Raw genomic sequence first — 27,649 nt, 5'->3', positions numbered from 1 at the left:
ATCCTGAAAGAAAGTCAGAGAGACCTGAACTGTTGGCACTGCGGGGCTCGAGCTGCTGCAGCTGCTGCCACCACCAGTCTGGACACCCAGTTCCTCACCATGACTGATCAACAGGAATTGAAAACAGGTACCAGTTAGAAATCGGGAAAGAAAGGACAGGACTCGGGAAAGAAAAGAAACGAGATTGGGAAAGTACGAGATTGGGAATGAAACGAGACTGGGAAAGAAATAAGAAAGGAGAGACTTGGGAAAGAAATGATTTGAAAACAGGTACCTCACCTTCTAACAGTTAGTAAAACTGAAAAGATTAAATCTCCAGGCCTTTTCCTGAAACCAAGATTGGGAAAGAAAGGGGACACTGAGACATAGGTAGATTAAATCTCCAGGCTTTTGTCTGATCCACTGAGATTGGGAAAGAAAAGGGGAACCTGAGAGATCGCCCTCGAAGGCTGGCCAACAAGTAAGGTTATGAGGATGTATTGTAAAAGGGTACCAAGTTAGGGATACCAGATCAAATCTCCAGGCCTTTGCCCAACAGCAAGGTCGGGAAAGAAAGGGGACCCTGAGAGATTGCCCTCGGAGGTGATGGGGGTGGATTGAAAAGGGGTACCAAGTTATGTGTACCAAGTTAAAAAAAGGAAAAGTAAAAGAAATAGAGTAATAGTAATAAATAAATAAATAAATAAATAAATAAGCCACGTAAAGATGCAAGATGCACTCAGAGTCTGGACACTGTGTGCTGTTGTGTTGTCTTTGAACTGTTCAATTGGTAAGAAAGGAATAACAACTGCTAAAAGACATTTAATTATAAATGCTACCAACTTAATCCAATTTATATATTTTAAAAGTGCTTTGACTTCAAAATGTAAATATAAGTACAGGTTACTTTGGAAAAGAGATTTTGTTTGTATTTTCCCAGCAAATAAAAAGCTGGGAGTTCCTTCCAGACTTCCATGGTTTGATGAAGCAAGACCACCTGAAGCAGTGGCTCAGGTGATCCAACATTCAAAACAGCTGACATGATGCAGTTTGCAGACCACAAAAACAAGGACTTCACCAGGTTTCTATATGTTTTGTCATGATCCCCATGGTATTTCAGTGCCCCCAACCAGCAGGAAACAGTCTAGAAAGAAGCAACACCCACATTCCTAAATATTGTTTATAAATATTATTTTCATTTATACAGTGTTGCTTACTGATACAAATTTAAGGTCAATTTTGTGAGTCATCTCTAAAAAATTTTAGCCAAAAGCCTGGCCTCTCCACCCTGCATCTACAGAATTACAAGGAGTGGGTACAGCTGTAGCTTCTGAGTGTAACTCAGAACTTCTCAAATGGAGGGATGATGAGGAGCACTTTTAAAAACTTTTGTCTTAATTTAAGAATTGGCTGGAGCTATTCTGTCACAAGAGATTTAAATTAAGGGAGTTTCATTTCAACAAACTAATCATGACCTAGGAAAAAAAAGGATGACTAAAAGATGTTTGTGTGTATGGAATGGCCACACCAGTGTGTATGAAATGTGATTGTGAATATGTGAATGTGAACTGCTTAAAGCGCCTTGGATAGGATTAAAAGGATATAGCCAAATATAGAATCCAGTTAGTCAGTGTCTTAACAGGAATGGTTGGTGATTTGAGTCCTTAGAGCCAGTCAGTGGAAAAATAGCAAAAGACTATCTACAACATGGCCTGATAGAAGTTAATACATAATTTGAAAAAAGTTGTTGAGAAGAAGCCTCAGGAAAACTGCTGTCCTGTTAGACCCCACTTACAAAGGAGTCAGTGTAGATGCAAATTCGGTCATATCAGCTAAAATACAAATGAGACACTGTCAGCTAGCAAGAGCTTTACACATTGGATTAGAAAAAGAGTATCCACAAACTTCAAGTAATTTTCAAAAGTTATATGGGACATATGTTACAGCCTAAAGAAATTAAGCCTCAGATAAATTAACAAAATTGGTCACTTTATCTCAGGTAAAAAGAGCTCTACAGTCTCAAAAATCTTCATCATCAAAATAGCAGAAGTCTAAGAAAGCAATTTGGTTTAACTAGAGTGACTGCCCATCAAAATTGTGGAGAGATGCAACTTGCCCTAATGCGGCAAAAAAGAGACTTTGGCATCACCATTGTGGTGGTTGAAGCTATTACTGTTTCTGGTGCAGCAGCCATTGTGTCTGGGATTACCATCTCAGTCTGTAACTACAGCCAGCACAGTGGATAAACCAGCAGGGGAGGTAACAGAGGTTCTCAGCACTCAGAGCTCCTTAAATAACGTAGTCCAGGTAGGAATTTTAAATCTTGATCAACAAACATCCTTAATAAGACCTGGGTTCCTTTGTCCTCTAGAAAGATCCTTCTTAGATTACAGACTGCAGGCTGTGTAATCAAAGAATGGGCTGGGTCCCTATTTTGGGGTCTTGTAGCCATAGGGACTTATTTCATTTGGGAGGCACCTCAGTGCTAGACAAGCCCAGGCTCATTTTGTCACTTGATGACCGCAGAGAATCCTTCAGCTCAACTATGGTTGAGCCTAAAGAAAAATTAGGCAGCCAATGACAGGCAAGACTAAGGGGATGCCAACCAACCTAAGACAGGAGGGTCATGCAGTCTGGGTGATTTCTCCATTGATGGGTAAGGTTGGTATCAACATCCTAGTCACCTAAGACAGATGCTAATTTATATATAAAGAAGGGGGAGGTTGGGTCCCAGCCCCCACGGATTTCTGTGCATTTCTTGTCAGTTGATAGCCACAGATGCATCCTGCTTTCTAGTCCTGGCTTACAGCCCCGGCCTTGCCTGCCTGAAATCAATATCATGAGGAGAACACAAGCTCTTACACCTGAGATTTTTCCACTGTTCTGTAAGCCTGTATATAAGCCTGCTCCCTCTTTACAGAGGAATACAGAGACAGACAGACAAAGAGAGAGAGAGAGAGAGAGAGAGAGAGAGAGAGAGAGAGAGAGAGAGAGAGAGAGATCTCTTAGCACTTGCAATCAAGACATACACACGTGCATTATCTGGCAATAAAGGCAGCAGACGCATTCTCTTAACACAAATGGTTGGACGTCTCGTCTTTCATTTCCCAATACCTCAGACTTGCTCGTGGCGTGGGCACCACACTCTGACATCTCTGTGTGAACTTTAGCTCTTAGTAGAGCTATGTCCTGTACCAGAGCCACCCCTGTCAACCCATGGATTTGATATGTCATTAGATACCAAATGCTGAAGTAGTTTGTTACACAGCACAAGCTGACTAATAAGGCATTTTGTGAATGTTTACACAGTGCAGATTGAACCAGTATGCAGGCCCAGTGAGACCTAGCCTTCTGGTAATCAGGAATCTGTATTTCCCTTCAGAAGGACAGCAGGTGTGAGGAACTTTGGCTTTTGTAAAGCAAGCAGCAACCATTTTCTCCATGTTGGGAGGCTAAGTTCATTTGAATGAAGTCATGAAGATGTCACCAGAGACATGAGAAATAATTTTCTTTGGAGTATGTGCTTTCTATTGTCCAGTATTTACTGGCTATTAAAGTAATTTAGCTGAAATGGACTATTGATTTCCCCTTTAAATATAGAAAAGTGCTCGCTTTTACCACAACACAGAAAATTCTACATTTCCATTGTCAAAACATGAGTGACAAAAAATGCTTTCATTTCTAAGAAATTTCAAGATGTTGGAAGATGGGAATATAGCCTACTTGCTAAAGAGCTTACTGTACAAGCACAAGGATCTGAGCTTGGAATCCCAGTTCCATGCCCAAAGCAGAACATGGCAATGTATGTTGATAATCTCAGCTCTGTGGAGACCAAGACAGGAGAGTGCGTGGTGCTTGCTGGCCGGTTACTCTTGTTGAACCAGGGAGCTCCAGGCTCATGAAAATATAAGGCAGAGAGTGATTGAGAAAGACACACAATATCAACCTCTGGTTTTCACATGGAGGTGTATACAAATGCACCTGGACACAAATGCATGGGCACACACACAGTAACACGTACATACACAATATACACACTCAATGACCAGTCTGAAAACATATACATACAAGTAATGTTATACAGACTGAGCAGATTATATGTATATATATATATATATAATATTATGTATGACATATTATTCTGGAATACAAAAATATTACAAACTTTAATATATAATGCATTGTATATATGTATATATACTATATGTATAGTATATATATATAACATACACTATATACTATAATACACAATATATATTACAACCTTTAATAAAAAAGAGGCCAGGAATTGGAAAGAGAGCAATGAGGGTATATGGGAAGATTTGGGGAGAGGAAAGGAAAGGGAGAAATTATGTAATTATACAGTTATAATATTAAGAGAATAAAATAAGTACAAACAAATATAATTTAAATGTGTGGTTAGTTGCCACCCAGAGGTAGAGCCTTTCTTGCACAGCCACTGGGGCCCTGGATCTATGGCTGTGAAGTTCTCTCTGCTCTGTCTACTTCCTGTGTTACTTCATCTCCCAGAAGCTTCCTGTGTTTATAGGCCATTCACCTGGGAGAAATCAGAGTGTTTGCTTCTGAGCTTGGACTGGGGAAGAAAATGCACAGCTTCATCACAGCTTTTTTATTAAAAAACAGAAAAGAAAATCCTATCCTCTATTGGTCAATCACCTGCAAGGATGGGTTTTCTTAATTGTCCTGGACCAAGTGGGATCCATCCTGCCCTGAATTGTGTTCTTGCTATACATAGGGGAAGGTGTGGGACACACATGGGAAAGAAGCACACTATCCACCACAGAAGAAAATGTTTCTGCTTAATTATTTTTACTGTCTAAAATAACTGAATATTTGTGCTCTAAAACATTATGGGACCTCAGCCCACTTGCAGACTGAGTAAGAGATCCAGACCCAGCCTCATGGCTTCTCCAAGTCATCCAGTCAACCAGGATACCCTAGGACTCTGGCCTTCAATCTAAACTCAAAGACATGAGTGAAAACCTAACTCCAGATGCTCAGAAAACATCAGAAGAATACTAGTAATATGAAGATCAGGACAGTATGCCTCACCCCCAAGATTGCCAAACACATAGTAAGGGTTCCCAAAGAAAATAACTTAGATGAAACTCAAGACATAGAATTCAAAATAACTAATAAAAACATGTTTGAAGAGGATATGAATTAACATTCAAATGAACTGCAAGAGAACAAGAAAAAAAAACCTCATGATTGAAGTCCTAGGAAACACAAACAATTGGCTAAATAAACTAAGGAGGCAGGTTGAGAGATGAAACTTTAGTGTATTGAAGAGACAGACATACCAAAGATAACTCAACCTGAAATGACGCTGGGAATAGACAACTCAGCAAGGTACAGGTGAGCCAGCCCTGAAGGTGGGAGAATGGGAGAGATAGCCCTACTATCTGCCACACAGTGGCATGGGTGAGAGAGGGATGCTCCCTCACCTCTCACCACCAGGTGGGAAAGCTAGGCCCTGGGGGCAGAGCTGACCTTGCCCGTCACCTGCTGCAGCACTTGGGACAGTGGGCCCTGCACCTCACCTGGGCAAAACAGTAGAGTGTTGTGGAAAATTATTTAAAGGTGTGTTACACTTGTTTGTGCTGTGGAATATTTGTTTTAAAGTTGCAAAGATGTTTTGCATTCTTTTATGTTGCATTTGTTTAAGTGAAGCTGTGTCACTTTGCTTTTCTAAAACACATGATGGTCTAATAAAGAGCTGAATGACCAATAGAGAGGCAGGAGAAAGGATAAGCAGGGCTGGCAGGCAGAGAGGATAAATATGAGGCGAAATGTGGGACGAGAAGGCGGAGTAAGCTAGAACAAGAAGAGAGGTTGCTAGAGGCTAGCCACCCAGCCACACAGCCAGCTATGGAGTAAGACTGAAAGTAAGATTGCAGAATTAAGAAAAGGAAAAAGGCCCAGAGACAAAAGGTAGATGGGATAATTTAAGAAAAGCTAGCTAGAAATAAGCCAAGCTAAGGCCGGGCATTCCTAAGTAATAATAAGACTCCCCACCCCACCCCCTGGAAAAGCCAAAGAGTAAAGAATGAAAAGAGTACAAAATAACAACAGTAGAGCTCACCCTGGTGGTGTGGATGAGGGAAACCTGGCAAACTGACCAACCTAGCTACCACCTAGGCCCAGAACCAGAGCTATCAGTAGGCTCACCCTAACAGCCACCCAGTCTGTTATCGGCTGGAGCATGCGAAGGGGCTGAACAGGCAGCTCCAGAGCTATAGGATCTCCATGACACAAGGCAATAGGATATTCATGAGGTGTCCCAGTGAGGAGCCAGTATCTAAGGTGTAGCAAGGACTAGACCAGTGACTCATTGCAATGAACACTTACAAGTCAAGATGTATGGAATAAAGGCTTTACTGGGTGAATCCCTGGACCACACTACAGCTTCTGCACTGAGAATTTTTTTAATTTTTGTTAGTTTTGGTTTTTTTTTTTACTTTTAGGTTTTATTTTATTTTGGAGGGGAGGTTGCAAAGGGCAGATATGAAGGGATGGGGAGTTAAATGGAATCAGGATGCATGATGTGAAATCCACAAGGAATCAATAGAAGGAGTCTAAAAGTTAAAAATTAAAAAATAAAAAAGAATTTCATGGACAGACCCTACCTCTGAGTGAAAGAATGGAAAAAGGTGTTCTGAGTAAATGAGATTAGAAAAGAAGCGAACTTCACTGTTCTAATGGCTGACAAAATGGTCTTCAACCAAGAGCAATCAGACGATGGAGAGATCACTTTGCTCTGATTGAGGCAACAGTCCACTGAGGAGGCACTATGATATTAAATATCTATTCTCAATAGCTAGGGAATATAATCAGTTTAGATGTCCATTAACTAATGAATGGATGATGAAAATTTGTTATATATACACAATGTAAGTTTATTCAGCCATCAAGAAAATGAAATTTTCCTTTAAATGGGTGAAAAATTTATACTGAGTGTGAGTGAGGAGATAACCCAGGCCCAGGAAGACAGATGCTGCATGTTTTCCCTCATATGTGGACCACAGCTCAAAATATGTATATTTGTGTTTAATTTAAAATGCCCGTAGAAGCCAGGAAACTGGAAAGGGATTGGTGCTTGGTGACACCCTAATGGAGAGGAGATATTAGAACATGGTTCAGAGGGAGGATAGTGAGCGTAGATTGGAGTAGCGTTTGGGGGAGAGGAGAAGGCGGTAGAGCAGGGTGAACTGAAATTAATGGTGCATGAAACCACCACGATGAAACTGATTCTTTTGTGAGCCAATTGAAAACGTATGTTAAAACAAATAAAAAAGAGTTAGAGGACAATCTCCTGAATGGCTGGATAACAGTGTTCCTAAAGGCCATCGTTATTAAACAAAAACCCAAGAGCCATGGACGGGCAAGGTGTTTCAGTGGGTGAAGGTCCTTGCTGCCAAGCCTAGGGACCTGGGTTCAATCCCCTGGACCCGTGCAGTGAAAGGAGACAACTGGCTCCTGGAAGTTGCCCTCTTACTGCCTCATGTGTGCTGTGTCACCTGAGTATCTCTTTCCCAGTAAGTTAGTGTTAAAAACAATCCCAAGGCCAGATGTGAGAGTATGTCTTATGAACAGGAAGCTCTGAGTGTCCCTCCCCCGGCGCAGGATCTAGTTAATGAGATCCCATTGCTGAAGAAAACGTGCTGGAGCTGAGCCAGGTCTTCCTGCCTCCTAGCATCCATCGTGCCAGAAGGTTCTGCGTAGGCTGCTGGGGAAGAAAAAGCATCAGTGGTCTGACCCAGCCTCTCAAGCTAGATGTGCCCACTACTGCAATTGAAGACTGTAACTACTTTCTGATTGAAGTCCATTCCACAGGAGGGAATCCATGTATGGTGCTATAAGCTGGGTCAAGAATACGTGGCTGAGGATATCTTAAGTCTGATGTTTAACTCAATTGAAATGGTGGCAGATTTCTTGTAAATATTTATGTTCACACCCATAGACAAATGCTATTCTCAGCCTTAACCAATGCTGCCTCTCTTTGTATTGAATGGCATAAATTCAGAGAATCATAGGTGGTCAAGGTGCCAAGAGTAAGATGGTTGCGTCGTCAGGCCTGAGCAGGACATTTATACCACCTACTGCCCTAAGGTTCAGGGAATGTAACAGAAGAGATGGAAACATAGGGAGCAGAACTGTGACAGGCTGTCTTCTGGACTTAGCCAAGCCAGTGCAACTATGATCACAGGAACTCTGCTGCCTGCCCTGGGCCTACAAGAGACTGGAACTCTCAACAATCAGTCATGGATTGAGAAGAGTCATGGACCCTTGTCTCTCTCTCTCTCTGCTGAACCACTGGCTACTGATGGATTCTGGGGTGGGGTGGTCATTGCCTTCAGATGAATGCCCATTTGTGAGCTCACCAGACTCCATTGGATAGCTCCAAACACATGGTCACACAAATGCCTCAGGTTGAACTAAGTGGGTCTCAAAACAAAACAAAATCCATGAATGTGGAATAGAATCTTAGACAGGAGGCTCTTTTGACAGAGGTAGGAGAGAGAGTTGAGAATAAATAAAATGCAAAATATTTGTGTACAAAATTATCAAAGAACAAACTTAATAAAATTTAAAAGGGATAAAACAAAACCAGTTTTCAGATTAAAAGAATTCATAGTCACAGTTCACTGAGGCAAGCCTTCAGAAGGAACATGATCTGATCTAAGGGCAGCAAAAGTCCCAGCCAGCCAGGGTTGCTATATGAGGTCTAGCCTCATCATTAATATGCTCTAGTCTTGGCAATGCTGGCCTGGAAAACCCTTGCCAACTTGGTCCAGTGAGTGCCAGCTAGAAATTTTCCTTACTTGACTGTGGTGAATTTTTCTCATGGCAAATAAGCCACAGATTTTTTTTAAAAAATCAAATAACAGTTTGTTGAAAAGGCAGTCATAATTTTCAAAGAGTATTTATTTATTTAACGAGCTCTTATACATATTTGCTATTTGCCAAACACACTTCTGAGAACTAGGCAAATATTAACTCCCAGGCTTCTGTTTCTGTAGCTGCCTCAGGTAGGGTGTAAATTATTAGGTCTCCAGATCTAAAAGTATACAAACTAAAAGGCACGCCAGGCCTGCAGGTAAGTTCAACACCCTGGATCCACTGATGAGGATTTTGTGTCTCAGGATTCTTGTCATTGGTTTTGAAAAATATGACTAAGTTCCATCAATGTTTAAGTCCCTCTGAGCCTGTGGAAGAGCATTCTCTGTCATAACACCTCTAAGGTGTCTATGTGCACCTCACACCAATGATGTGACCACCTGGTGAACAGCAATGTACCCAGGGATAGATAAGTATCCAGGAATTCTGGGAAAATTTAATTCTTCTGATGGTTAAAATCCTCTCTAGATGTATATAGTTTTACATATTGCTGACACACATATGTATGTGTATACTTTTTCAACTGAGTTTGTACTTTTCAATTCTAGTTTTGGTAATTTGGTCCTGAAACACTGGAAAATTAAAATCTTTGAGTCAGGGGAGGTGGTACATGCCTGATATTCCAGAACTCAGGAGGCAGAGGCAGAACATTGTTGCAAGTTTGAAGTCATCCTGGGATACACAGAGAGACCCTCAATAAAGGCTCAATAAAATAGGATAAAATTAAATGAATCTATTGTTGCTTATCTAGTACAGCACTGAAACATAGGGATGCGTTTATCTATGTTCTTATATCGCTGCAGGATTATTTCTGGAATAAACACTGCTACCAATGGGAGTGGAAGAGAGGTGTCACTGCTGGACCAAAGCCAGGGTACTCCTGAAAGCCTTTGTTCCCAGGTCCAGTTTGTATTCTCACATTATACTCTAAGACCATAGGATGGGGTGGGCAAGCAAGTAAGATTTTACAGACGTGTAAATGGTGGTCAGCAGATCGTTAAAGGCGATGACTCATTGTATCAACTAGTTTTCCAAGTCATTCTATCCCAGGTGATAAGTGAAGTCATACTTGTCAAATTGGTAGTACAAGCAGTGCTTTCAGTAAGCCACTAAATAAATCAATAGATTAATATCTAATAATTGATCTTTTCTATCTTATTCTACTTCAACATATAGTAATATAATAAATACCCACAATGCTCAACTTGAGCTCACCAATTCCTCAACGCATGCATTTATCCATGTGGTCTTTTTCTATCATCTACCTTTCTGTTTTGATTGGTGGTGGGGAATGTCTTTCTGCATGCTGAGAATATATGCTTGTTATTGGTTGATGAAGAAATGCTGATTGGCCAGTAGCCAGGCAGTAAGTATAGGCAAAGTTACCAGATGAGGAGAATTTTGGGAAGAAGAAGGCAGTGAGAAGCCTCCAGAGAGATGCCATGTAGCTACCAGGAAGATAGGACACCAAGGATTCTCCGGTAAGGTAAGGCCATGTAGAAATACATAGATTAGTAGTTATGGGTTAGTAATTGAGAGAGAAAGCTAGCTAGTAAGAAGCCTGAGGCATTGGCCAAACAGTTTATGATTAATATAAGCTTCTGTGTGTTTATTTGGGACTAAGGGGCTGTGGGACCAGGTGGAACAGAACCTCTTCCTACATTTCGATGAGTACTGCCTTACACTTGGATTCTCCTTTTCACTATTATAATTTCTGTCTCTTTGGTATTTTCAGTCAGAGAGCTTCTCTTTTATTTTATTTTGTATTTTGGTCCTGGTATCAAAAATGTATAAAAGGGATGTATACTGTTAAAGTTAGACAAATTTGCAGGCTGTCCTAGGCTCTGGTCTCACTGGCTCATAATTTCAAGCAGCACTTTCAAGGCTACCACAACCATCATCAGTTATCCTAACAATTAAGCCTTGAGCACCTTGGCTGGGTTCTGCACGTAAAGTTCAGATAGTTTGATTGCATTTTTACTCTTTTCTTCAAGCCTACATCCTCAGTTATGGGGAACTACATCAATTTAATTCTGCATATATTTAAGACATGGGAAATTATAGTTTTATGTACATATAAAACCATTACTGCTGTTACATTAAGTCCATCACCCTACAGAGCTACCTACCTCTTGTTATTGCTGTGGTAAGAACATCCTAACTCTACTCTTAGAAGACTTGTAGTACCTAGAACAGCACTGTTAACTATAGCCACTGCACTGTACACTAAGCTTTGACATTTGTTTATCCTGAGTACCTCGACTTTTACATCCTTTTGTTCACCTTTCTCTGTGCCTAGGACACCCTGCTCTACTCTTTGCTTCTAGGTATCAAGTTAAAAAACTTTTTCTGGATTCTACACTAGGTCAAACAGTAGAGGAGTTTTCCTCTTTGGTTAACCCCATGTACCACAGCTGCATGGAAATTCATCTACCTGGACCCAGATACAGTATCTCGTTCTTAAAAGTCTGTGTGTATCTACATCTACCAACATTTTCTTACCCACATTGCACTGATGAACACTCATGGTAACCATGTTTCTCGTCTATTCTGAACAGTACCTTGGTAAACATGCTAGCGAATATGTCTCTACAAACTTCTGATTTCATCTCCTATGAATACAGTCTTAGCAGATGGATTACTCAACCTATCACACGATAGTTCCTTTTTAACTTTATGGGGGATTTCTATATTTGCTATATTAGTTACTTTTCTATTGCTGTGAAGAGATGTCATAACCAAGGAAACTTACAGAACAGAGTTTATTGGGGACTTACAGTTTCAGAAGGCGAGTCCATAACCATTATGGTGGGAAAAATGGCAGTAGGAAGTCAGGCATGGTACTGGAGTAGTAGCTAAGAGCTTGTGTCTTGAGATACAACAACCAGGTAAAAACAGCTAACTGGGAATGATGTGGATTCTTTTGAAATCTCAAAACCTGTCTCTGGTGACATGTCTCCTCCAACAAAAACACACCTCCTAATCCCTCCCAAAAAGTTCCACTATCTGGAGGCCAATTATTCAGATGTCTGAGCCTGTGGAGGCTAAACCAACTTATGTTCCCACCAGCTATATACATACTGGTCTGAAACTAGCTGTGTGGCCCCTCTGGCCTTTGAACCTCTGAATTTCCTGCTTCTATACTTTAAGTAGTGGGATTACAGGCCTGTGCCACCACATTTGGCATTGCTTGCCTTTGGAGAAAAGTCATCCTAATAGGCTGTGATGGTGGTTTTAATTTGCATTTTCAGGTGTTTAGTGATGTTGAATAACTTTCAAGTTTCCATTGGCCAATATTTACAAAAATGTCTATTCTGGTCCTTGGCTCTATTTAAAACAACTGCATAATTGGTTTTTGCAAGTGAGTTCTGTGCTTCGTGAATATCTTGGATCTTAACCCATTATCAGGTACATGGCATGCAGTTATCCTAATCCATTACTGCCTTTAATTTTATTTCCTTCCTTTGCTATACAAAAACTTTTGAGCCTGACATAGCCTCAGCTTCAAATTGAATAACTTCATAAAGTTCAAATACTCAATTAGTAGAGGATCCTCAACTCAGGTAGACCCCAAGGCTGGTACTCAGTGATGCAGGAGCTTGTAGAATACACTGTAAAGTAACTCTCAGTTTTCACTCACAGGTTAAAAACCTGGGAAAATGTCCAAGTAAAGACTCATTGCTATGCATATCAGGCAGCTCAGGAGAGAGAGCTAGAAGTCAAGGCCCAAGCCACAGTTAGGCAAAGTAGTCACTTTTAGCCTCTGGTCACTAATTAGGGCTTTGGGCAGGTCATTTAACACGTTCAGGCTCAGTTTCCATATTTCTCTGGGGACCTTGGGTATCTATCTGTCCTGCTTACTTTAGAGGACTGATACTAGGGTCAAAGGGCGTCCTGGGAAGAAAGTGTGCTATGATAGCAAGAAAGAGCTCTCTGAACAGTGTTGGAAAGAGTTCTTTTGACAACTGTGGACTGACTCGATGAGGAAGATGTCAAGACCTCATGTGACAGACCTGACAATCTTGTTTTTCATAGAATTGCAGAAGGACTTTGGAGCTCTGGGCTAGCAGATCAATTGGGTGCTGAGAACTCAGTGGGATGTTCTGTTGGAGTTTTGATGATAAGAATGCTGAGAGCAGTACAGGCAATACAGGCTTGGCTTGGAAAGCTTCAGGGGGAAGCAAAGACTCTACTGGGAAATTTATGTGACGACTCTGAGGTGTCTGGATAGCTGGAGCTGAAGAATCAACTGTGATTAACAAAAGACCAGAACCTCTAAAAGAAAACCATTGTCTTACTGGAACAATTGATGCTGGTCAGCTGGAGCTGAGAAGTTAGTGGTTATTATGACAAGACTTTCATCACTGAGGTGAACTCTTCTGGGAAGTGTCAGCACACAAAAGCTGTGCTCCAGAGGTGGCTGGGTTTGCACCTTGTTGTGGGATATCTGTACACTGTGTGAAGGTGTATTACTGTGATTTGGTGTAATAAAAAGCTGACTGGCTAATAGCTAAGCAGGAAGTATAGGCGGTATTTCCAGGGAGAGGAAGTAGGAAGAGATAATCGAGGCACAGAGGAGACATGGAGATAGTTGGACATACAGAATGAAAAGTAAAAGAAAAATCCAGCCACCCAACATGGCAAACTCTGTGCTCCAGAGGGCAAAGCTAGAGAAGTGACCCGAGCCCTTTGGAGGAGCTCGGAAGATTGTGAGTGGATCTCATACATTGGACATTGCATTATTTATAATATTGGAAATTTGGTTTTGCTTTGATGTGATTGGGACTAGGCCTTGCTTTTTCCCTATTGAAGTAAGACAATATATAGCTTAACTTTGGCAGGAACTCATGATTGAGAGATTTTTGAACTTTTAAGAGAGAGTTTGGATTTTTAAAGAATCTAGATATTTTAAAGTGACTTAAACTTTAATGTATTTGAATTTGTAAATACTTGGACTTTTAAAGTTATTTATGTTTTTAATGTGAGAACTTGCAGATGAATAAGAAAGGAAATGTTGTGACTGAACAGTGATGTGTAGAGGTCAATTGTGCTGAATTGTTTTATGTCAATTTGACACAAGCTAACGTCATCTGAGGGGAGGGAACCTCAATTAAGAAAACGATTCCATAAGATCAGGCTGTAGGCAAAACTGTAGGGCATTTTCTTAATTAGGGATTGACACAGAGTGTCAAATGCACTGAGGGTGGTGCTGCCCCTGGGCTGGTGGTCCTTGGTTCTATAAATAAGCGAGCTGAGCAAGACAGGGGAAGCAAGTCAGGAAGCAGCATCCTCCATGGCCTCTGCATCAGCTCCTGCCTCCATGTTCCTGCCCTGCTTGAGCTCCTGTCCTGACTTCCTTAGATCATGAGCTGTGATGGAGAAGCATAAGCCAAATGAACCCTTTCCTCCCCGAGTTACTTTGGTCATGGTGTTTTATCACAGCAATATTAACCCTAACTGTTGTTTTCATCCTCCCAACTTGTAACCTGTCACCTTTGTGTGGGAGGGGAAAATTATTATAGGCTCACAGTAGGACAATCCTGTCACATCAGAATATATGCTGACAGAGTGTGGCAAGTGGTCTCCAAAAGCACTTGCAGCGATCTGCCTGAGGTTCAGGGTGCCTGTTAGGACACCTCAATGTCTATGGAGGCATCCAGTTGCCTCAAACCATATTGCACGGTGGTTGGAATTTTAAGAATTTTCCATGAACTTCCTATCTTGCAAGCTGTGAGCAGCATCAGCATAAGTATAATTTGTCCCTGCTGAACCTCTGATACCTGGGGAGCAAGTGATGAAATATTCATGCTGGTGACCATTCATTCCCTCTGCTTAAAGCCTCAGCTATCACCCTCTTGAAGTGCAGCATGGAGTTTGCCTGCTGCTAAATGCCTGCATTTCCATGAAAAAGTTCAGATGGAGTTTATAAAATTAGGTTTCTGGTTTATATCACCTCAAAGAGGATCATAGAAGATACTGTGAAAGCCTTTCCTGTCACCCACATGGTACCCCCAGCTGAGTACACTTTCTGTTTCTGGATCTTCATTGTATCACCCAGGGCAATCCCTTTGCAGATATTTTTATATATTGCTGTCTATTTCCATGTGACCCATTTTTTATAGCATTGGGATAGAACTGTGTAGAACAATTATAGCAGCCCCAGGGTAGGTCTCATCTGAAAACATAAGACAAGGTCACAAAAATCAGGAGTCTTTTATGCAAGGAAGTTTACCAATTGTCTTCACTGTTGCAAATGCTTTTGCACTGGGAAATGGCTCATCTGTGTTCTGCTACTTGAGAACTGTGGCTAAGGACCCTTCCCTTTGAAATACCATCTACCACCTCAGACAAGAATGCTAAGTACTAAGTACCTACATCTGTTTAATAACTTTTCCCATGAGAACTGCTTCTCTGGGCTCCTGAGTATAAACTACTTTAATTTACTGTGGAGATAATCCCAGAGAACTAGACTAGGTAGAGGCAGAGAGAGAGAGAGAGAGAGAGAGAGAGAGAGACAGACAGACAGACAGACAGACAGACAGACAGACAGACAGACACAGAGAGAGATAGAGACAAAGAGAGAGACAGAGACAGACAGAGACAGTGAGACAGAGAAAGAGACTGAGATTCTGCAGTTACAGGGCAAAAGTCTAGGCTTGGCCACCTGTCCCAATACACCATGTAAAGAGGGAGATAATAAAAAGACAAGATTTAAGTCAGGCACCTGGCATCTACTTTTAATCCCAGCATTTGGAGATAGATCTCTGAGTTTGAGGGCAGACTGGTCTACAGAGTGAGTTCTGGAACAGCCAGGGTTACACAAAGGAATCTTGTCTCTAAAATCCAAAACAAACTAACAAAACCCAAAATGAAATACAAACAAAAAGACAAAGTTTAGTCAGTGTGGCCTTCTGGGGCAAGGTAAAGGGGTTCCACTGGCCCCAAGTCCATCTTAAGGTATTGATATAATCTTAAGGTTTAAGTAGGGGAGGCCCAGGGGAAGTGGCTGCCCTGATCAAAGTGTTTTCTGGTTTCTCAGTATCACACTTTTGGTCTCAAGAATTTGCTTGAGGACAGAAGCTGGTTCACACAAGATGATGTCTCCCATTCTTTACTGGATGTCCCTGGGAACTGGTCTCAGCACCTTGTCATGAGATGCTTTGGTCCAGTCCTGCTGTTCCTGGAACCAGAGGAGACGGCAGCTTTAGGTTCCTTTTGCAGGTGTGGAGCAGGGCCTTGTAAACACTGACAGTCAGGTGACTGAAGGAAACATCAAACTAAGGCAAAGATGCCAGCCTTTTATTATTATCTCGTGTTGCCAAAATTCATCCCCTGGGAGATATGAGAGCATTGTCTCTTCCTTCTCCTGAGGTCCTAAGGGCAAATCAAGGCCTGCTTATGTCCAAGTTCCCTTTGTGGAACCAATGAGGTTGTTGGACTTCCTTACAGAGAGGGTAGGTGAGCGCTGTTTATGTGGGTGCTCTTCTCTCTTCTGGCTACAGTAATGAGGGCTTCCACACATCCACATGGATGGAGGCCCTCTCCCTAGTCTTCTGAGACCACACGAAATGCAGGCAGCACTGCATATAACAGGTGGTAGGGAGCAGCAGGTAAAGTCTTGTAATGCTCTCTGCCCCTCTGTGATAGGGTGTAAACAGTCTACAGACCTGGAGGAGCTGATCTTTTGCAAGAGAGTGCAGATAAATGCCCCAAGATGGCAAATTTCTTAGCTGGAATAACAGTCACTTGCAAAACATTGAGTTAGCCAGGGAGTCAATGAATTCCAGAAAACGTCATTTTTAGGTGCCTGTGATAATTGTGAAGAGGACAAGCCAAAAGAAATAACAGTAATAAATGATGGATGTGTTTTGTGTCACTTTAACCACTGTGGCAGCCAGGTTTAAAGTATGGTAGTCCCTCTAAGGAACCAGTCCTCCTGAGGGCAAAGTGCTGGATCTCCTGCCTGTTGGTTCCGTTGCTCATCATTTAGTGGCTCTCTTCTTGGAGTAAGCCTTCCATGTTTTTTGTTTTGTTTTGTTTTGTTTTGTTTTGTTTTTTGGTTTTTACGAGACAGGGTTTCTCTGTATTGTTTTGGAGGCTATCGGTCCAGCCCGGCCTCGAACTCAGAGAGATCCGCCTGCCTCTGCCTCCCGAGTCCTGGGATTAAAGGCGTGCGCCACCACCGCCCAGCTAAGCCTTCCATTTTTTATGGCTGCTCCCACATAAGGAACAACATAGCTCCTGGACATTGGGGGCAGCTCTGACATGGTTATATAGATGCTGTAGGATATGATTGGTATGGATGTGCTCATGTATGTAAACGCTTTGCAACAGATACTCAGAGGCAAGGGAGATGGGTATAGCACAGTCCCGAAGGCTCCCTTGTAAAGGGACATTAAGGTCACACAAAGGGAAGTTCTAAGGTTGGGGGAAGAAGCAGCTGTAAAGGAAGTAGATGGCTGGTTCTAGAAGACAGGAAGCAGGAGTATCACAGAGCAGCTTTGTTGCTGAACCAAGACTCAGTGTGGGCTGGATTATATTGTTTCCAGATGTTTGGAGGTACAAGTCTGGGCCCTTCCAGCCTTAGCAAGCTAGACCAAGCCACCTCAAGTCACCAGGTGGAAAGACAAGCATGGAGTAGTGAAAATGAGATAAAGGAGGCGTTCAATGTGGTCTAAAAACAGTAGTCCTGTAACAGCCCCTCGAGTCTAACTTTGGGATCCTTATATAAAGTTTAGTTTAACAGAGGGCAAGAAGAATACATAGCCAAGCAATTCTGGCCCAGGTGTGGCTCTGCCCACCACTGACCATTCACTGTGTCTTCTCAAGTGTTCTGCATGGTGTTCTGACAAGTTACATACTGGGACATCTCCTGGGAGACAAGTCCTTCCTCTGGCTGGCATTAGGCCTGACTTTTTCCTTCCTCTATTATGATTTCTGGAGACATCCAAGTTCTTGGGTTCCATTTTTTTCAATAGTCTAATATCCCAAAGAACACAACTGTCTCTCTTGAGAATGGCTTTGTTCCTGCCAGGACAGCTCCTTGCTTCATGTCTTCCTGGGCTTTCCACTCTTTGCTTCTGCTTTCTCTCCTCTGTGTCCTTCTCTCCTTCCTTGGGGACACCTGCCAGATGTTTCTCTCTCTGCAGTCCTACTTGACCTCCAAAACACGAGGCAGTGAACTCTTGTTGTGGGTTCGATTGAAACACTCTGCAGTCAAAGTTAAGGTTCTTCCCTCACACTGCACTGATGCCATGATGCCATTCCTTCATCCTTCCACCGACTCGGCACGGGTTACTGAGCACAGACTGTCACCAAACACCCCGCAACACAGATTAGCTGAGCTTCTTTTGGTCCACGGGAATGAAGGGCTATGATTTGACACCCCATGGCAAAGATCATATGGCTCCTAGATGAACATTGCAGCATTCGGTGGTAACTCATCAAAAATGGTATTTCTGAGCCCAACTCAGACATGCTGATACAGGACATGTGGGGTATGGCTCAGCATTCTGCCTTAGGAAGTCATGCTGGTGATTTACAGTTTGCAGTAGTTTGAGAATTAAATTGGATGAGATCAAAATACTAGCAGAATAGAGCTCTTCTAAATATTTGATTCCCAACAGTCACAAAGTCGTTTAGAATGCAAAGTTTCAAGTGAAAAAGACTTCCGTTGGGCTGCTGGCAGCTTTCAGTCTTCTTGGTACAGATGCCAAAGATGCAAGGACAAGGTCTGCATAGTTGCCCACAGCATGCCTGAGCAGCTTCCAGGGCCAACTTCTTCTTTATGGTCTTATGACTGCTCTTCTTCCATGCCCATTAATGACAAGATCTTTGGGGATCAGGGTTCCTACTGAACCCTCTGTGAACTGCCCAGCATTAGAAGGGAATATTCAATTCATACAAGGAAAAGAGTTGCCCTCTGAAGGAAGAGAGCATGTGGAATGGCTGCAGTTTCACTCAACTCAACGTTGCTCTTGGTTGGTGGTCAAGTTCTTTTAGGAACTGCATCTGATTGATGGTGGCTGAGGCTGCAAAGGTTGTAGGTATATTCTTATAAATCCAAGTCTGTGCACAATTTCTCCAAAGGTGGAGTTCCAGCAGCTTGCTTTTATTTGTTTATTCCAAATAGTTTTTGATAATCAGGGGTAAGAGATGGAGGGGGTATCCTTGAATATAATGGAGACTTTCTTGCCTCAGGGGAGTATAGTTAAGGGGTCTAGGATCCCAGACAATCAACACACCAAAGTCACCATAGTCAGTGGCTTCTGGGTCATCTGTCTCTTGAACTCTCAGACAATAGAAACAAAGGGTGTGTTTTTAAAAGGAATTTTATTACAGTTGATACCTTAAGAGAAAGGGAGAAAAAATCCTTTCATGTAGAATAAGCTCTAAGAAATTACATCACCAGTGACCCTGTTTTAAAACATGAGGGGTGAGCTGGGCAGGCCAGTTGTCCCACACATGAGGTTTTCATGTGACTCTTCATCTCCATGTCTGGTCTGGGGTCACTGGACACCTTTAAAGGCTAATGAAACTTTTGACAATCCATAGGTTCCAGCATCTTAGTGTTAAGCACATGAAAGGTCTGGGCAGACATGTGGTGAGTGAATGCCTGAATGTTTGCAAAGGCCCTATTTAATTTCTGCTCTGGTCTCCATGTCACAGACAATCCAATGGGCATTTAGTGGTTAAGAATACAGTGGGCAGGCATAATTTTCTGGGTCACTGTCATGCCTTTGTTGCATAGGAATTAGGGCCATTTATTTAAGAAAATTAGTTGACAAGGTGAATAGCACTATTTATAGAGGACAGAAGAAAGAAGGACAAAAATAGTCATGTTGAAAATTCAGGGTCTGGTCCCTGATGTTATGGAAGACTGTTCACAGAAATCAGACACTAATACAATTAACAGAGGCCTGAATTAGTGTGAGGTTTTCTTGTATTTTTAATCTCTCCCTCTCTCTCTCTCTCTCTCTCTCTCTCTCTCTGTGTGTGTGTGTGTGTGTTTGAATGCTAGACAAGTGCTCTACCACTGAGTTACACCACAGTCTCACTCTTTTGCTATTCTTTCTATTTGAATTATAACCAGCATTCTAAAGAGGATATATATATATATTATATAATTTACATATCTTTATAAATTATATATGTATATATAACATATATTTTAACTCGCAGCAGAAGAAATATGTGAAAATTAGGTCAAATTCACAGATCTGTTTTAAAGATACTATCTTAAAAATGTTTTTAAGAGATTACCTTGTGCTCTTTGCAGGAAGCATGGTCCATGGTTGTGTCATGGAGGGCTAATATTCCTCTTGTCTCCATAGGGCAAATGGATAAGCGAGAAATAACACTGTCCAAATGCCACCAAAAGCAGGGTGACATTAAGAAAATGTAGCAGTTTTGCTTGAGTGGATTAATTACACTACCCAGCCAGTCTTCTCTTTCAATACTAATTTGATCTCCATGATGGGAGAGCTAAATAGGATTTTAGAGTTTTTCATGATTTTAAAACCTTGGCTTGGTAAACTGGACGTTTGTTTCAAATAGAAAAGGACCAATTAAGTAAGAGCTGGTGAGAGGCCTAAGTCAGTGAAACCACTAATCTGCCCTTAGAATTATAGGTATCTTGGGGTCTCTGTGGATTGGTAGGTGCTGGCAGGTACAGAGGGCTTGAGAGGTATAATTCTTTGGTTATATGGGCTGAAGTTTCTGTACCACCCGGTCCTACAGCTGTGTATTTAGTCACAAATAAATACACAGAGGCTTATATTAATTATAAACTGCTTGGCCAGTTGCTCAGCCTTTTCATTGGCTAGCTCTTAATTATTAACTGATTTTATTAATCTGTGTATCCCACATGATTTTGGCTTGCTAGTAATGCTTGGACCTCTTGTTTCCTTGACAGCTTCATGGTGCTCTCCCTGACTCCACCTACTACCTTTCTCTATCCCTGTTTGGATTTTCTGCATTGCTAAATCCTGCCTGTCCACTGGCCAAAACAGCTTTATTCATCAACCAATAAGAGAAACATATATTCAAGCATACAGGAGGACATCCCCTTTTTGCGGGATTCCAGCCTGGGTTCCATCACCACTTCAGAGCCCCCAAATAACACACAGAGACTCAGTTACAATACTGTTGCACAATAGGGCTTCTAATTGGCTAGCTCTGTCTTAAGTATTAACCCATAACTACTAATATATATATATATATATATATACACATATATATATATATATATATATATATATATATTTACAAGTTCTTACCTTACTGAGAATGCCAGACTCATATATTCTCTCTTCCCGGGATCACATGGCAACTCCCTACTACCTTTCCCAGAATCCTCCTTCTCTCCTAGTCCCACCTATCTTGATTCCCTATTGACCAACAGTGTTTTATTCATCAACCAATAAGAGAGACATATGTACAGAATGACAACTCTCATCAATCCCCATCATCTCTTTTCTGTCTAAACAAAAAGGAAAGTTTTAACTTTAACATAGTAAAATTATATATGACATATATTCACAGCATGCAAAAGGGAATTCCCCATCGGCATTAATTTTTTTTCTTTAAATCATTTCTTTATATGAATTCATTAATAATTCCCAGAGCTTATTGCAGATGTTCAACTTATCGTTTTGTGAATGTGCTTTTGTTACAGGTTCAGAAAACACCCCAGAGCCCCACTCCCCCAGAGGCAGAACTCCATTTGATTCACTGAGCTGCCTTTTGCAGAGAAATGATATCTTGAAGGAAGGGCAGAAAGTCTGATATTTAAGAATCTTCATGTGTACATTGTGTCTAGTACTTCCCACAGGATGCCTGATGTTCTGTTCTGCAGTGCTGGAGAGGAATAAAAGCCGATTTGGTAAACATGTGCTCTAAAAATATCAACATGATGGGAGGAATGGATTTTTGGGAGAACTCCTCATAGTGGTTCAATTTATATCGACTAGAATAATAGCCCCGATTTAAAATGCTTAAAGTAACATAGGTTCTATCTTTACCAAAAGGTTTAAGAGGTTTGATGAAATGGGGTGCGGCTGCTGAGATAAAGGGATGTTGTTCCACAGATACTTCCAAAACAGACACATGGCCAAGTTGTGCTGTATGGAGTTAGCAAAGTTCTGAGTGAACCTGTATTGCTTTACACAGGTGAGGCCATGTCAAAAGACAATGCATCATTCCCATGGGAATGACAGAGTCTTCCTTGGCAGAGGCTTAGAGAAATGGTAAAGTCTTTTTCAGCTCTAATGTCGAATGATGATAGTGTGTGCAGAAAATTTTCACTATATCTTTCTCCCCTTGCGTGTTTACAGCTTACATGTCTTCATTCCCTCATCACCCCAGTCAAGATTCTAGGACTCAAGCATCGCAAGTTTATTGTCAAGAGACTGTTCCTACGGGGATTAGCCAAACCTGGTTCTTTGTTAAGCTTTATATAGTAACCCTGCCTCCTTGTCTATCTGTATGTAATAACCCTGCCTCCTTGCCTATCTGTACATAATGACCCTGCCCCCTTGTCTATCTGTATGAATGACCCTGCCCCCTTGTCTATCTGTATGAATGACCCTGCTTCCTTGTCTATCTGTATGTAATAACCCTGCCCTCTTGTAACGACTCTGCCCCCTTCTATATCTGTATGCAATGGCCTACCTCCCTGCTCAACTATACATAAAAGACCTGCTGAGCTTCCAGGGTGCTGTGGATTCTCTCTCTGAGACCCCAGACCATCTGATCTCAGCCTTTCTGTCTCTGTATATATGTGTCTTTCTTGTCTTCACTCCCACATCATCACCAGTCAGGGTTCCGGGACCCAAGCCATGAAAGAACGCTGTACCGAGCCAAGAAGTGGAGGGAGCAGGTGAATGGATACATATGACTGTATTCCTTTGAGAGTTGCTGAGTTAGCTGTGGACACTCAACATCACATGGATAGACAGAATGTCTAAAATCAACATGACTGCTGAATTACACAGCCACTATTTAGTTACACATGGAGGGACTCACAAACATTGTAGCAGGACTGACTGCAATTTTTATAGTAATTTTTTGGTTTATATCATACACATATTTCATACTGATGAGGAAACTGAGGCACAGAGGGTTTAAATTAATCTCCTGGGATCATTCAATTAGGAGAGGTCAGTGTAGAATCATATCTTTATATAACTTTATGCTTTATAAAGTCATAACATTATGCTTCTCTCCTATTCAGGAAGGCATAGTTATACTGAGATCCCTTGATGTTTTTTGTACCTAACACAAATGTGGGAAGTCCTGTAGATTTCTCAAGGGTGCCTGGGGTTGCCTATATACAGCCTGTGTAAATCCCCAAACCCACCTCTACCCAAGGCAGCAGAAGCACACTGATCTCTAGGGACTGTGCTTGGGTCACTGAGCCTTTGATCATCCATAGACAGAGGGATTATCCAGCTGCAGTGTTAGTCATTGACCTCCAAGACCTTTCTTCTTGTGTCCTCATGATGCTGCAATAAAGGACTGGTTATCAAGCTGTAAAAGAAAAACAAGATCTCATGTAAATGCCAAAGTTTGGCACCAATGGTCAGTTCTGGATTTTATTTCTTCGCAGTGACTATAGAGAAAGCAAAGTGTGAAATTCCATTTCTGGAGTTAGAGGGTGGGTCCTGAGAGCACTGCTCACAAGTCAGACAATTCCTGGAACAAAGAAAACCATGAAAGGCTAAACATGAACTTAGTAAACTGTGCACAATTCACCTTCAAGGTATTTATTATGTGACTGCTCTCCTGGCTGCTAGAGTCGGAGTCTCACTGCTACACAGCAAATTATCTGAGCTGACAGGGTTTCAAACGTTCCCAAAGAATTTCGGTACTGTAGTGATGTCTGCAATTACAACGTTCAAAGTCTGGTTTTGCCCATGCTGAACAGAGACTTTGAAAGACCACATGTGTCTCCAAAGGTCACCCTGCTATTTAATTCCTGAATGAAGTTTATTTCCTGCTATAAATGACCATAGATTTCTAGCTGAGAAGGGACTTCTTTCTTAGGCTTGTCAGGGTTACTCTGTCAAATTCTAACAAGACTCAGAGAGCACTGGATATGTCTCTATTTTTGCCTTCACTTTTTGGAATTCTAAATTAAGCCACTAAATTGCTGCAGACCCAGGCTAATTGCCCCTGGGTTTAACTTCTCTTTATGGAGACTTGAGGCTTGTTATTACTTTGCATGATGTCCAAATCAGACAGGCAATGGGGTTTCCTTCTTACAAAATAATTGCTTTCTAGTATCCCAATGAGACTCAGTTTGTAACTTGAGAATTTGGGGGAAATCTAAAGCTTTCAATCCCATGTTATGTAACATGATATCTTTGTACAGGATTAGAAACTATGGAAAAATCTAAATACCAAAAGCAATGACATAGCAGGACATGAGCTTGAGCCAACTCACCTCAAATGCCATGAGTCAGTACCTATAGTAGTGGAACCAAGATTAAAAAGAAACAGAAACAGGGGAGCCTCAATTTAAGACCTACTTACTCTGCCCATCTCTCCTGTCATGAAAATCAAGGTGACCCAAAAGTTTCTACAGCATCAATTTGTATCACTGGAAGTACCTCTTCCCCCAATTAATTAGAAAGACTCTTTAGGGATACAAAAAAAGTAGTTCTGTATAAATTAGTTTAAGATCTCAATGAGTTCCGACTTTGGCCACAGCTTTAAATGACTTTTCCTTGGGCATAAACAGAGGAAGTAATGTTGATGGATGCATGATAAAATAAGCTTCAAGGTCATTTATGATTTGTGTGTGAAGGCCCTTAGCAAACGAATAAGAGGCAAGCTTTGAAGGGTCTATCCATGGCACTTTTGAAAGAACTGAGAAAAACAGGCAAAAGAACCATCAATCGATATACTTTGTCTTCCTCAGTGGGCAAGTGGTCTCTGAATTTCTCAAAACTGCTTCCATACTCTGCCAGAAGAAGAGGGTTGTTCATATGACATCTAAGCAAGGGCCAATTTGATTACATGGACATTTCACAAAAGAAAAAAAGTCTTACCTTACACTATGCTAAAACAAAGAGAAACAAACATCAAAATCTATCAAAAGCACAGACTTTCGTGCCTCTTGATTCTTCCCTCAGGTTGTCAAAGACACAACTACTTGCTTTCTTTCTGCATCTTTAGAAAGTTGACTTTCAGGCTCTTTTGCTTGTTTTTAAGTCAGCAACTTTCACTTTTAGAAGCAACCATAATGTAAACCCCATAATCACTCTAAACTGTCTGAGGTACCGGCTATTCCTTACAGGAATCAAAATTGAACTCTGAGTTGCAAGGAGGATTGGAATTTGGATCCCTTTTTGTCTTTTCCTCTACTTCAGCACCCCCACAAATGGCAGAACCTCCTAGTTCTTGAAGGTCCCGTGTTAACAAGGCCTCAGATTCCACTCTAGGAAGCAGGCTTTTTCTAAGGTTTGGTTTAAGTGAAAGAAAACAACAACTTTAATTCATTGATTACTTGGATATTCTCAACCACAGCACATCACACACGTCAAAGCTCCTAGCAGCAGGAAGTGGGGGAGGCTTAGTTTTGTTTTGTTTCTGGCTTTCAGCTGAGAAGCTTACTGTTCTTAACTCTAATGTCATACGGTCTTAATTTCTCAGCGCCCCAAACTCCCCAGTGTTCTTAGTTCTTAAATGTAGTATTTAATGATCTCAAATTAACTAAATCTAATTTAACAAATAATGAGAACATACCCCCCAGGAAGAGAATGTAAGAGTGAGACACTGTAAGTGCAGACTGTGGTGATGAGGCAGAGGGATTCCAGAGCTATTAGCCACAGCTGTGACCTTGTGCCATCTAAGTCTCAAGGTCATTAAGCTGAGGAGATTTCTTCCCTAGGGTCTAGAGAGTGAAGTATAGGGTGCAGGGTAACAGTGGCAACGTCTGCTTTCAAACCCTTTCCTCTGTAAAGGTGTTTCAGCTCCCCACTTTCTAGTCACCAACACTTGTTTACCTTGGTGAATAGCTCCGCTTTTGAATCCATGGGAGGGGTCCCGGTAGCACTGCAGTGTGAGATTCTGTGGACACTTCCAGTCTTGCCATCCCCATCTCCGATGCTTTGCCTTAGAGCACTACTGGGTCAGGCAAGCAATCAGAGAGAAAGCTGCGGTCCAGTTACAGACTTCCTGTAATGATTTGAAACCTAACCTGAACCCAGCATCGCCCTGAACACAAGCTAAATGCAATTTGAAGTGATTGAGAAGTGGTTTAGAAGCTGATTTCCTAGCTATGCACACAAAGGAGTTAAGTGCCACTTAGCTGAGAATGCTAATTCCAAGACCCAGGGAAGATGAGAAAGTGGGAACAGTCACATCTACGCCACCAGCAGCATGATTGTCCTGTCACCCTTCATCACTCTTTTCCTAACAAAATCATCCTCTTAAACCACAAAGAATGGGAAAGTGTGCTTGGCATGCATATTAACATGACTTTCACCGAACACATCCAGCTCACACCATGTAAAGGTGCAACTGGCACCTTAAGGTTACTTTGTAGGTTTTTATTTACATAGTCCGTATTTGCTGGGGCAACCATAAGGAGAGTTTAAGCAAATGGAGTAAGAATATGGCTTCAAAGAATTTATTGAAATAGAACTAGAAAAGCAGCAACAACTTCAATTTGTTGACTTCCCCTCGTTCCCAGCACTGTGCTGGGACTTTGCACACACTCTGTGATGTACCTATTACCTGATTAATGTACTGATCTACTACAGGGCCAAGTGACATGTCCTAGCCAGATCTCTTTGACCCTAAATCTTGTACCCTTTCTCTCTCTCAATTTCAAACTTGTTCTCTTGAATCTACGGTCTAATAGGAGGGGGAAAATGAGAGGGGCTGCAAGCTAGGGATGAAAAGTGAGCTTCCAGACATCTCTACCTCCACACCTTGGTTTTGAGAGTCATTGGGCTTGGCTCTGACTTTTGCACATCTGTAACACCCCTGGAGATACTGCTATCTTCTGAAAGTAGCTGAGCAGCAGTCTGAACTCACCCCTGTATTCCATAGCCCCTTGTTTGCTCTCAGTTAATTCAGAGAAAGTGGAAAGAGGCATTATATATCTGAATATATGATAAGATGTAGAGTTTATCCAGTATATCTCTAGGATTGGTATAGATGGGCCATATAATAATTATGTTTTCTTTTGAGAAACACTATTTTGATTTCCATGGTGTCTGCATTACTTTGTACTCCCACTATCAGTGAATAAAACTTCTTCTTTTCCCAAGTCCCTGCTAGCATTTGTTTTTGTTAGCTTGCTTGTTTTCTTTTTATGATAGTTATTCTGCAATTCACATTAAATTACCAATGATATTCTTTACAAAACTAGAAAAATCAATTCTGGAATACAGGAAAAAACACAAAAGGCAACTAGTAGTCAAAACAATCTTTAGTAGAGAGAACACAACAGAAGATATCAAAATACTCAACCTCAAATTACAGTACTGAGCCATAGTGACCATGGTCACACAGTATTGGCACCAAAATAAATACTCAAACAAATGAAACAGAATAAAGAACCCAGGAACTAACTTACACAGCCGTGGCTGTAGCATGATAAATAAAAGCCCAGAGACAGACATTGGGGTTTAACCAGAAGATCAGGGAAGCAAAGCAGCCGAGCTACCAGAGAGCTCTTCCCATTCACAGGGCTGGGGAGTTCCTATTGTCAGCATGGCTAGAGAATGACTGCTTA

The 27,649-nt window shown here is 41.5% G+C and overlaps 1 long non-coding RNA gene across 1 annotated transcript; it reads left to right on the top strand.

Annotated features, from left to right (window-relative positions):
* LOC110342062 lies at positions 1-22,522 on the top strand. Its single transcript, XR_002384053.2, has 4 exons — positions 1-127; positions 9,705-9,801; positions 21,578-21,784; positions 22,236-22,522. It is a non-coding gene; the product is annotated as an uncharacterized LOC110342062 (long non-coding RNA).
* The last annotated feature ends 5,127 nt before the right edge of the window (positions 22,523-27,649 follow it).

The sequence above is a fragment of the Mesocricetus auratus genome, unplaced genomic scaffold (assembly GCF_017639785.1).
Source record: "Mesocricetus auratus isolate SY011 unplaced genomic scaffold, BCM_Maur_2.0 Super-Scaffold_100006, whole genome shotgun sequence".
NCBI lineage: Eukaryota > Metazoa > Chordata > Mammalia > Rodentia > Cricetidae > Mesocricetus > Mesocricetus auratus.
Note: the sequence above shows the minus strand (reverse complement) of the source record. Positions and strands in the feature narration are given on the sequence as shown.